At 34.8% G+C, this 10,533-nt stretch overlaps 1 pseudogene; it reads right to left on the bottom strand.

Moving 5' to 3' along the window:
- Nucleotides 1-979: 979 nt before the first annotated feature.
- LOC141425490 (tRNA-splicing endonuclease subunit Sen15 pseudogene) lies at nucleotides 980-1,685 on the bottom strand (annotated as a pseudogene).
- Between the last annotated feature and the right edge of the window lie 8,848 nt (nucleotides 1,686-10,533).

Below are 10,533 nucleotides of genomic sequence, written 5' to 3'. Positions count from 1 at the left end.
AAATACTCTATTGTTCAAATGTAATTTTTGAACAATACAAATTCTTCTATCTGGGAAAGTTTTATTCAGAACTAAAACTTATGAAATGGGACCAGCTAGTCAACCCTGACTATCTTGAAATAAAAGGCAATGCAGACCGATGGGTCTCAAACTCCATCATTTAAAAAAGATGATAAAGTCAAGTGTTGAGAAGTTTATTTATTTTTTTTTATTTTTACATAAAAGTACGGTATTGAAGACAGTGAGATTTTGTCCAGAGGAGAAAAGAACAAATCAATGGAACAGAAAAGAATGTCTAGAAATAGACCCAGAGACATTTGCCAATTAGTTTTCAGCCAGCTGCCAAACCACTTTAATGGAGAAAGGATAGTCAACAAATGGTGCTAGAATAATCAGACATTCTTATGGGGAAAAGAAAATGAAAAACTACCAACTTAAGAAATAAATTTAAGAAAACATTAATAAAATGACTTGGTGGTTACCAGGCCTACCCAGAAGTAATAATAGTATACAACAGTAAGTGGTATCTGTTAGGTCACCTACCTGCACTGTTGTTATTTTCTGAAGACTGTGAAGCTAACTAAAAATGACTCTAATTTAAAACTGTTAAGATTTTTAAAAGGAAATTTGTTTAAAGATTTTTTTTAAAACAAATATCTTATCCTTTGGTATCATTTTGGGAGGAGGAAATCCAAGTGTTTAATTCCCAGATGGGGAAAATGAGGCCCAGAGAGCCCTTTTTTTTTCATTTTTCTTTTATTATTCATATGTGCATACAAGGCTTGGTTTATTTCTCCCTCCTGCCCCCACCCCCTCCCTTACCACCCACTCCACCCCCTCCCGCTCCCCCCCTCAATACCCAGCAGAAACTATTTTGCCCTTATCTCTAATTTTGTTGTAGAGAGAGTATAAGCAATAATAGGAAGGAACAAGGGGTTTTGCTGGTTGAGATAAGGATAGCTATACAGGGCATTGACTCACATTGATTTCCTGTGCGTGGGTGTTACCTTCTAGGTTAATTCTTTTTAATCTAACCTTTTCTCTAGTTCCTGGTCCCCTTTTCCTATTGGCCTCAGTTGCTTTAAGGTATCTGCTTTAGTTTCTCTGCATTAAGGGCAACAAATGCTAGCTAGTTTTTTAGGTGTCTTACCTATCCTCACCCCTCCCTTGTGTGCTCTCGCTTTTATCATCTTCTAAGGGAAATATTCTGAACATCTGGCAGTATAAATCCGTCAGTAAGTTTATAATAGACTATTGTAGAATCAGATTCCCCTACAGCCAAAGTAAAAGACACCGGCAAATCTGGATCACCTTGCAATTTTCGAGATGCCTTCAAGATTTATCTTGTTATGGCTGAGAGAAGCAGAGATGGGTGTAGGCACCACAGTCTGTAGCCCTTCCCCTTCTATCTCAGTACCAACTGGGCAGATGAGCTGTAGTTCTGGTAGTCCCACACAGTTTCCTTCATGCCAGCTTTTGTTCTCCATGAGGTCCAGGTAAACCAAGAGTGCTATATAAACTTGGGTGGCATCTCCTACATCTAATTCCATCATTTCTAAATACTTACGGTGAGTGCCCATCCAGGTATCCTTGGGGGCCCACACGTGAGCGCTGCCAAGGCGAATGCTGCTCTGGGCCACACCACTACAGCCCAGGGTTGGCTCAGAGTCAGCCCCCTCCTCCATGCTGGCCCGTGCCACGTGCCCACGGTGCAACACCACCCATCTTAGATTTTTATATAACATTTATAAAATCAAATTTACCTTTTCATCAAAATATTACTGTCTCCTCTAAATTGCCATAAATTTAGAGAGGCTGGATTTTAAAATTCAATATTACCTGTCATTGCATGACTTCTCATTCTTACCATCATGCATGCTGCTTTCAGAGATGGTGAAAGTGCTGCTCCAATGGAGATCCCATCTAACATGGCACTGGTCTGAAGAACAATAGGCTGATTCTTTCTAAGCCTTCTAGGAATGGAGGAAATTCATTTGTTTCAATAGGAGTTTGATTAACACTTATTGTTGTCTTGTCAGAAGGTAGCAGCTTGCAGTATCTTCTCTCATAGACTCTGGGCTATAAATCAAAAAAATAATTTTTAAATACCACAATAACCGCTACTACTTTATTGAATAAAATTGCCAGAATAATTTGGAATAAAATTACTTAGTGAAAAATACATATTGAACAGTGATGCTCTAGAAAGCAAAAAGGAAGATGTAGTAACAAAATAGAGGCCTGGAATGTTACACTTCCAAAGTGATTCATATCATTAATGCAAAACTTGGATTGAAACTCAGATTTGTCTCATTACATATTCTATGACTTTACCATTATTCACTCTTACATTGATTGTAATATTATTCCTACTACTGACACAACTACCATTTGATAACTACACCAGCAGCAACAATAATTCTTTAGTGCCAAGGATTGTTCATAGTATTTTATCAGATTTATTCATTTATCTTACAAAATTCTTGGGAACTCTTGTCTACACTTTGGAAATCCTTGGGCACTGTTTCCTATACTTTGCAAATAAGAAAGCATAGGTAGAAAGTGTGAAACTAGGGCTTGATCCTAATCATTCAAACTCCAGAGTCTGACTTAAACTGTGAACCCTATTGACAATACAACAAGAAAAATGACTTAAGCACATTTTAAAACTAGGACTTATATACACATTCTGGACTCCATATAACACTCACATGAGAGTGTGTTGGAATTTTACTACTCAGTTAACTTCAGATGCAATTTATTATGTCAGTGCTAAAGAACTAGGTGAAACAATTGGAGGGGAAAATTACTTCTGGTACCATCAAAAGACACAATAATGTCTCACTTTGTTGGATGGGGAAAAAGAAACATAATGACATTTTATGTTTTATATATTTTGAGTTTTGGGGACCAGGAATAAGGCAAAGCATTGAAGATACAATGAACAGTGACCGCAGACACAAGCAATAAAGGTTAATGTGGGATGTTCTAATTTATTACCCTTTAAAATATTTATGTGGTATTACATCCAATCAGGAATCATATACAACAATTTCATAATGAATGATCGCACAAAACCATGCATGGGACATAAATGAACACTACAGTTTCTTCAACTTATACATAGAAAATTTCAATGAACTCAAAGTAAATAAGAACTGACAGCTCTAGAATTCCTCAATTTGCTTTTGATTAGCACCTTCTCAGTTGTCCACAAATCTCTAGGCTCTTTCAAGCTTTATTATGTAACATGGAACACTGACAATGGCCTTTCTGACATAGTGCTTTGATGTGGTGATGTCCAATATGATTCTCCCATAAGCATGTCTGAGTACTCTCCACCTACCTCTTGTACATAATGCTCAGTATTTACAAGTAACAATTCATTTTCCTTCAAACTTTTGCTGTCACAATAAAAAATATCCTAAGGTATTACTAAGAATCATAGAATATAATCAGAGAAAATAACACATGCTACACAAAACTACATAGATTTGTTTACACAACTATTGAGACCTTCAAACCATCATGATATGCAAGGTACAGGGTGCTACTAATGATGATGTGGATTAAGGAAGTATGATATTATATATAACGCAATTTTATTCCGCCACAAAGAAGAATGAAATTTTGTCATTTGTAGGTAAATGGATGGAATAGGAGAATATCATCTTAATGGAACTTAGCCAGGTTCAGGAAGAAAAAAGCTGTATATTTTCTCATATGTGGAATACAGATCTAATACAAATACAACAATATTATGAAAAACACGGTACAATGAGGAGAAGTCACATGTGAGGGTAAAAGAAGGAAGAGAGGGGAAGAGGGAGAGAGGGTAAAAGAAGGAAGTTAAGAAGGTGAATATGGTTCATGTACTCTCTATACAAGAATGAATATAGAATTTTTAAAGCTGTTGAAATAACTCTAAGAATGGAACTAAGGCAGAAAGAAGAAAAATAGAGGAGATCAACCAATTTGGGTTATAATGCATATATACATGGAAAGTCACAAGGAAACTCCCTCTATGGCTATCTTATATAAGTGAAAATGTCAGTTTCTTCCTTTTACAAAATTAGAGAACTGAAGAATGGTAGAACAGGTCCTGTCTGGAGAGGTGTGATTGGTACCAGTTGTGGGTGGGGGAGAAGGTAGGCAAAGGATATGGGAGGGTGAATATAGTGCAAATACTGTGTACACATGTATGTAAATGGAAAAGTAATACTTGCTGAAACCATTCTAGGAATGGGTATAGGGAAGAATAAAGGATAATGATGGAGGGGGTGAAATCAAGAATGATCTATTTGATAAATTGTATCATATATTTTATATATGGTAAGAGCTTCTGTTAATGTCACAATGTACCCCCAGCACAGCAATAAAAAATTAAAATATAAGCATATGTACCATTCTCTGAATAAAGTGTGGCAGGGTGCTGAGGAATGTTGCTGCTCATAGCTCCTACTTTGAACATAGCAGCATTGTCTTCATTCCTCTCTGGGCACTGTAGAGGATTTGGAACTTGGCAATACTACATTTCACTACAGTTCTATTGATCGAGAAGGGGGAATCATTAAAATATATCCAAATAAGGAAAATTTGGGGAAAAGTATTGAGAACAAGAGAAATCCTCTTAAATTAAATTACTCAGTGATCTAAAAAGACAGGGACTTTTGTTACACATTTTCTAAAAATATTACAATATACTTACTTTACTCTTCATTGAATAGCATAGTTTTTTTAAGAGGAAGATTTTATCAGAAAAGACAAGAATGCACTCACATGTGTCACATGGAAGTAAAAGCTGAACACACACACACACACAATTCCCTTTGATTTTTTTCCCAATTCACAACAACTTACTTTTCTTTTCCAAGTTATTTCAGGGATCTGTACAACCATCGAGATAGAGAGAGCGAGAAAGACAGAAAACTAAAAGAAAACATGCTCACTATACTGCTTAAAATATAAATAAAGAGTAAAGGAAACTACTCTAACAATCATCTTTTATGCTAAAAGAAACTGAATGGAGGCTGGCCTGATTTAAAAAGTCCTACTTCGTGAACTCCACTAGTAAAAGAAAATGGGAAAATTTCCTTGCCTGATTAAGCTCTGGGGTTGTTGTAACTGACGTTCTCAGTGGATCTAAGAGAATCTTGGGAAATGGACTACATTGTTAGTGAATTCTTTAGCCAGTCTTCTAGGACAATGAACATTTCATATGTATAACAGGCATACGTGGCATGCTACAATTTTTATACTCAGCATTTTATAGAGATTTTGAGCACTTGTGTCTTGTATACAGTTCTTACATATACACTGTATGTTGTGTGATCTAGTCTAGTTGATAACTCTCTTCAAGAGCGGTAACAAAATATGAATAGGCAACTCCTATTGGCAGTCTGCAAACTATTTAATTCTCCAGTACAGGTCTCATTACATCTTTTCCATGTGCAGTTTGACAAGAGTATTCTTTACAGTTTCCAATTTAGTGTAACCAGTATAGGACCATCATGTTGTTCAACTCTAAGAAGACCACTATCTTACAGTAGAGGTTATTAATTCTTACCTAAGAATAATAGCCTTGTGCATTATGAAGAAGACATATATCAGTTCTTTACCACTCAATGAAAATATAAATTGAAAACAGAAACTACATTTCTCCCTTAACTCCCTTATCTGTCTCACTGTTCATCTTTATACCCTGTATTTAAAAGTGCACCCGAATAATAGCTTGATTGTATAAGCAGTTATGAAATATTGGATTCTCAGTTTAAATCAAAATTCAGAATGGAAAGCTAATGAGGCTGTTTGCTATTCTGATGGAGATTCCACTGAAATATTTCTAGGGGAAATTTTGATGCTAAATACTTCAGGGGATCTGTCATACCCAACACTAGAGGGCCCCATTCACACTATAATCTACATAAATTATGTCTACCACATAAAGTGTCATTCCTCAAACTTGGACGGCATAATATCCTTACACCCATCATTTTCTCCACCTCTAGTTCTGCTCCACCCACTCACTTGAGCAAGCAGTCTCAAGTTTCAGAGGCAAGGAGAAGTAGACTTAATTTATTCAGCTTGGCATATATTATCGGCCTCAATTCAGTTTTCCCTGAAAACCTATGTAACAGGGATATGTAGCATAGTGATCATATGCTATTTAGTAGAACCCACTAAAAATCATTGGCTTTTTTCTCATTTGGCAACTGCACTTAAATGCTTACCTCTCTTAGCAGAAAACCCTAAAATGGAGAGGGGAGTCTCTAAGTGATATCGTGACAAGGACCATAGGACTGTTGATTAGATGTGACCTTGAACCAGTAGAACTATTCTCTCTAAAGAATTGATTATTGCTGTTATCTATCCAGAGATTTCAGTAAATACAAATGAATAAAAGGAAAAAATAAATCTCTACCTATTGTGATTTCTGAAATAGAAGTAAATGAGGTATTTTTGGCATGTTAAGATGACACTAATGTGGAAAGATAGTTTTCAGAGAAAATTCAATTCTATAATTTAATATTAGTGCATTAAATTTTACTACTCTCAGTTGGCTGAAGTGAAATAATATACCATTATTATCCCCAAAAGGACTTTTAAAACATTTTAAAACATTTATTAGCCTATATTAGTTGTGCAGGGAGGTTTCATTGTGACATTTCCATATATGCTTACAATGTTTCTTGAATAGATTAATCCTATTATTCTCCCTCATCCTCCTCCTCACTGCTTAAAATATTTTCAACAGGTTTCATTGTTCTATTTTTAGAGGAAGTTCTTTGAACATACTCATTCTCTTTGACCCTTTCCATTCACCCTCTCCCATCCATTAATACTCACCCTCTTATGGGACCTGTTTTACATTCTTATTCTTCATTTTTTGTTTGGTGACTAGTCACTGTTCAAAGAGGTTTCACCATGGTAGTTCTGTGAATACATTGTATTTTAATCAGATTAATTCCCTCTATTACTCTCCCTACCCTTTCCCTCCTATCCCCTATTATTCAACAACTCAAAAAAGGGTTTTTAATTCATGATGTTTGTCTATGGCTTGTTATCAATATACAATGAAATACATTTCATTAAACATGATAATCTTATCAGTGGGGAACATAATATACTGATAATCTACTTATTGAACATATTAAAATTTGTGAAGGTGATATACTCATCTGATGAATATTTAACAATACAACTCAGAATAGTTGACTACCACAAAAATTCAAAATGCTACATAAACAGTGGCTAAAGTAAGCCACTCAAAAGGCAAAGTTACAGGTAGTAAAAGCCGTAGATAAAACTTATCAATTTGACAATTAACTCTTCCTATCTTAAAAACAGAACTATAAAGTTGAAATCTGCAGATCCTTTCTTATTATTGTTTTAAAATTATTTTTGTAATTACTGAACACATTTCAAAGTGAAATTTTCGGTTTCCATTGATTAACATCAACAAATATTTGTGATGATAGAAATTTTAACAGTAATGTGTCTACAAAAGCATAAACAACCCACAACTACAATGTTACAACCTGTCAGAAAAAAACAAGACAAAGTATGAATTACCAAAAAGGTAGCCCTAACTTATTTTTTCCTTGAATGTGGATAAACTTAAGTCTATGAAAAAGTCTTTATTATGGCTACAAAACTGTAACCATGAAGACAAATTGCATATTTATCTTTAATATTAACCATACTATATAAAAAATAGCCATGGAAAAGAATATAACAAACAGAAACTCTTATTTGGCTGTACTTGAAGGAGATGTAAGAAAATCCTCCAGTCTTCAGATGACAATTCAAGAGAAAGCAGTAAAACAAAAAGGAAGCAATAAAGCATTGATACCTGAATTAGTGATAACATGATCAATCATCTGGAAAGATTTCTAATTCCCCACTCATAAATTTTTCCTCCATATCACCTTTTAAACCATCCTTTCTGTCCATTTTCTTTTCATTACAATTACAAATGAAATGCCAAAGAATAAATTCAGTAAGTCTTAACATTACGATGTTGGCAGTGACAAATGAATGACATACTTTATCAAACAGTTAAGTTGATCTGTAACTTATGGGAAGAAAGGCCACCTATGTAACATTAAAAAAAACTTTTTAGAAACCAGGTGCAGTAGCTCATGCCTGCAATCCAAGACATGCAGGAGATGGATATGGGAGGTCCATGGTTCAAGGCACACCCAGACAAAAAGTAAGCAAGGCTCCCATTTCAATAAATAACCCTGGCATGGTGGAACATGTCTGTAGTCTCAGTGACCTGGAGATGTAGGAAGGAGAAGCACAGTCTTATGCTGGCCCCTGGGGAAAGTATGAGACACTATTTGAAAGATGAAGTAAAGTGAAAAGGGCTGAGACTATGGCTTAAGTGTGTAGAGCACTAGGCCTGTCTTCAAAAATAAACCTTGAAAAACAATTTTTATAACTATTGAGTTTTGCGAGGAACAGACTACTGGAAACCCTTTTCTAAAACAATAATATATAATAATAAAGCGACTCAAAAGGATACAGTAAATACAACACATGGAAACTCTAAAGAAATTCAGTTTACTTTCTGAATAGGTTAAAGTAACCATGGTCCTTCACATTTAGAGTAACTGTGATGCCTTTCTACAGAAGCATGATTCTAAGATGGAAGGAGTATAGATTCAGGCTGGTTGGTGAGCTTCAAACCTGAATTAGTAAGAAGAGACAAAGTTAGTTCTTAATAATAAAAGGAACAACACATCAAGAAGAAATAACATTCATTAACTTATATGCACCCAATGTTGGTGTACCCAACTTCATTATTATATTTGTGTTTATATGTGTATACATTATACATATACATATACAAATGACTATATAAATGGCTACGCCAAACTAGTAACATATGCATTACTTTACATTTATGTTTTATATTTTGTCTTTTTCATACTGTCTATTCTAACAGGTAAGGAGATGTTATCTCACAAAAGTCAATATGGTTATCACTTACAAAGCACTTACTATATACCAGGAGTTGTGCTAAGATGTCTTCATGTATTTTTTCCTCAAATCCTCACAAAACCTTACAAAATGGGTAAGAACCTTCACATCTCACAGGAGACAAAGAAACTGGATTTTCAAATAAGAACTTACTTGGAACTACAAGCTAGAAAGTGACATAATGGAGAACAGAATCTAAGTAGATTTGACACCAACATCTATGCTGGTAGGGTACAAGAGTTATGCGAATGATGGAACATGTGAAGAACAGCAGAGATTCTTATCATCCAATGGGAGCAGATGCTACTTGGCTACAATGAGTAGTATACAAAAAAAAAAAAAGGAAGAGCCAATGTTTCCAGAGATTCTGAATTTTTGAAAAGTATGTATCTTATGAATATACATCTGACAAAATGGGTAAAAAATTTACATAGACATTTCTCAAAAGAAGGCCTACAAATGGCAACAGACATGAAAAATATTCAACTAATCATCAAAGAAGTCCACATTAAAACATTTTATTTTTCTGGAAGTTTGATATCAAGCATTAGGTCATTTATTTGAGATCTTCCTGTGTTTTCAATGTAGGCACTCATAGCTTAACCATTTCCCTTAGCACTGACTTGCTATTTCCCATAGGTTCTGGTAGGTTGTATTTTTATTTTCAATAGATTTGAGGAACTTTTTGAACTCCTCCTTACCTTTCAGTGATTCATTGGTCATATAGAATGTGTTGTTCAGTCTCCAGCTGTTTGAGTATTTTCTGCTGTTTCTTTTGTTGCTGAGATCTAGTTTTATTCTGTTGTGGTAAGACACTATGCAGAGGGTTATTTTGAATTTAATATATTTCTTAAGACTTGTTTTCTGCCCTAAAATATCTATTTTGGAGAAAGTTCCATGGGTCACTGAGAAGAATGTGTATTGTGCTTCTGCTGGATAAAATACTCTATAGATGTCTTTTATGTCCATTTGGTCTGGATTTTCTTTGTTGATTTATTTTTGTCTGGATGACCTATCTACTGGTGACAGTGGAATATTGAAGTGTCCCACTATAATTGTGTTGAGGTCTGTCTGGTCTGTTCTTTTAAGTACAGTAGTGTTTGTTTATGTAATATAAATTTTTCAGGTGATATGAAGAAAAGGAAACATTGGCACACTGTTGGTGAGAATGTAAATTCTTGCAGACATGGAAAATGATATGGAGGTTCCTCAAAACGTTAAAATAAAACTGCCATGTGATCTACCAATCCAACTTTTGAGTGCACATTCAAAATATATGTAATTAGCATGCCAAAGAAGTATCTGCACTACCATATTTATTACAGCATTAATTACAATAGCCAAGAAATGGGATCAGCCTAAGTGTCCATAAAAAAGTGAGCAGATAAAGAATGATCATACACACACATTGAAATGCTATTCCACCATAACAATGAAGGAAATACTAAAATTTGTGACAAAAATGGATGAATCCAGAAGACACTTTGTTAATTTAAATAAGACACTGTAGATAAACAAATACTTTGTGATCTCACTTATATGTTGCAT

This window comes from Castor canadensis, chromosome 8 (assembly GCF_047511655.1).
Source record: "Castor canadensis chromosome 8, mCasCan1.hap1v2, whole genome shotgun sequence".
In the NCBI taxonomy this organism is placed as follows: domain Eukaryota; kingdom Metazoa; phylum Chordata; class Mammalia; order Rodentia; family Castoridae; genus Castor; species Castor canadensis.
This window is presented reverse-complemented; position numbering and strand designations above follow the sequence as displayed.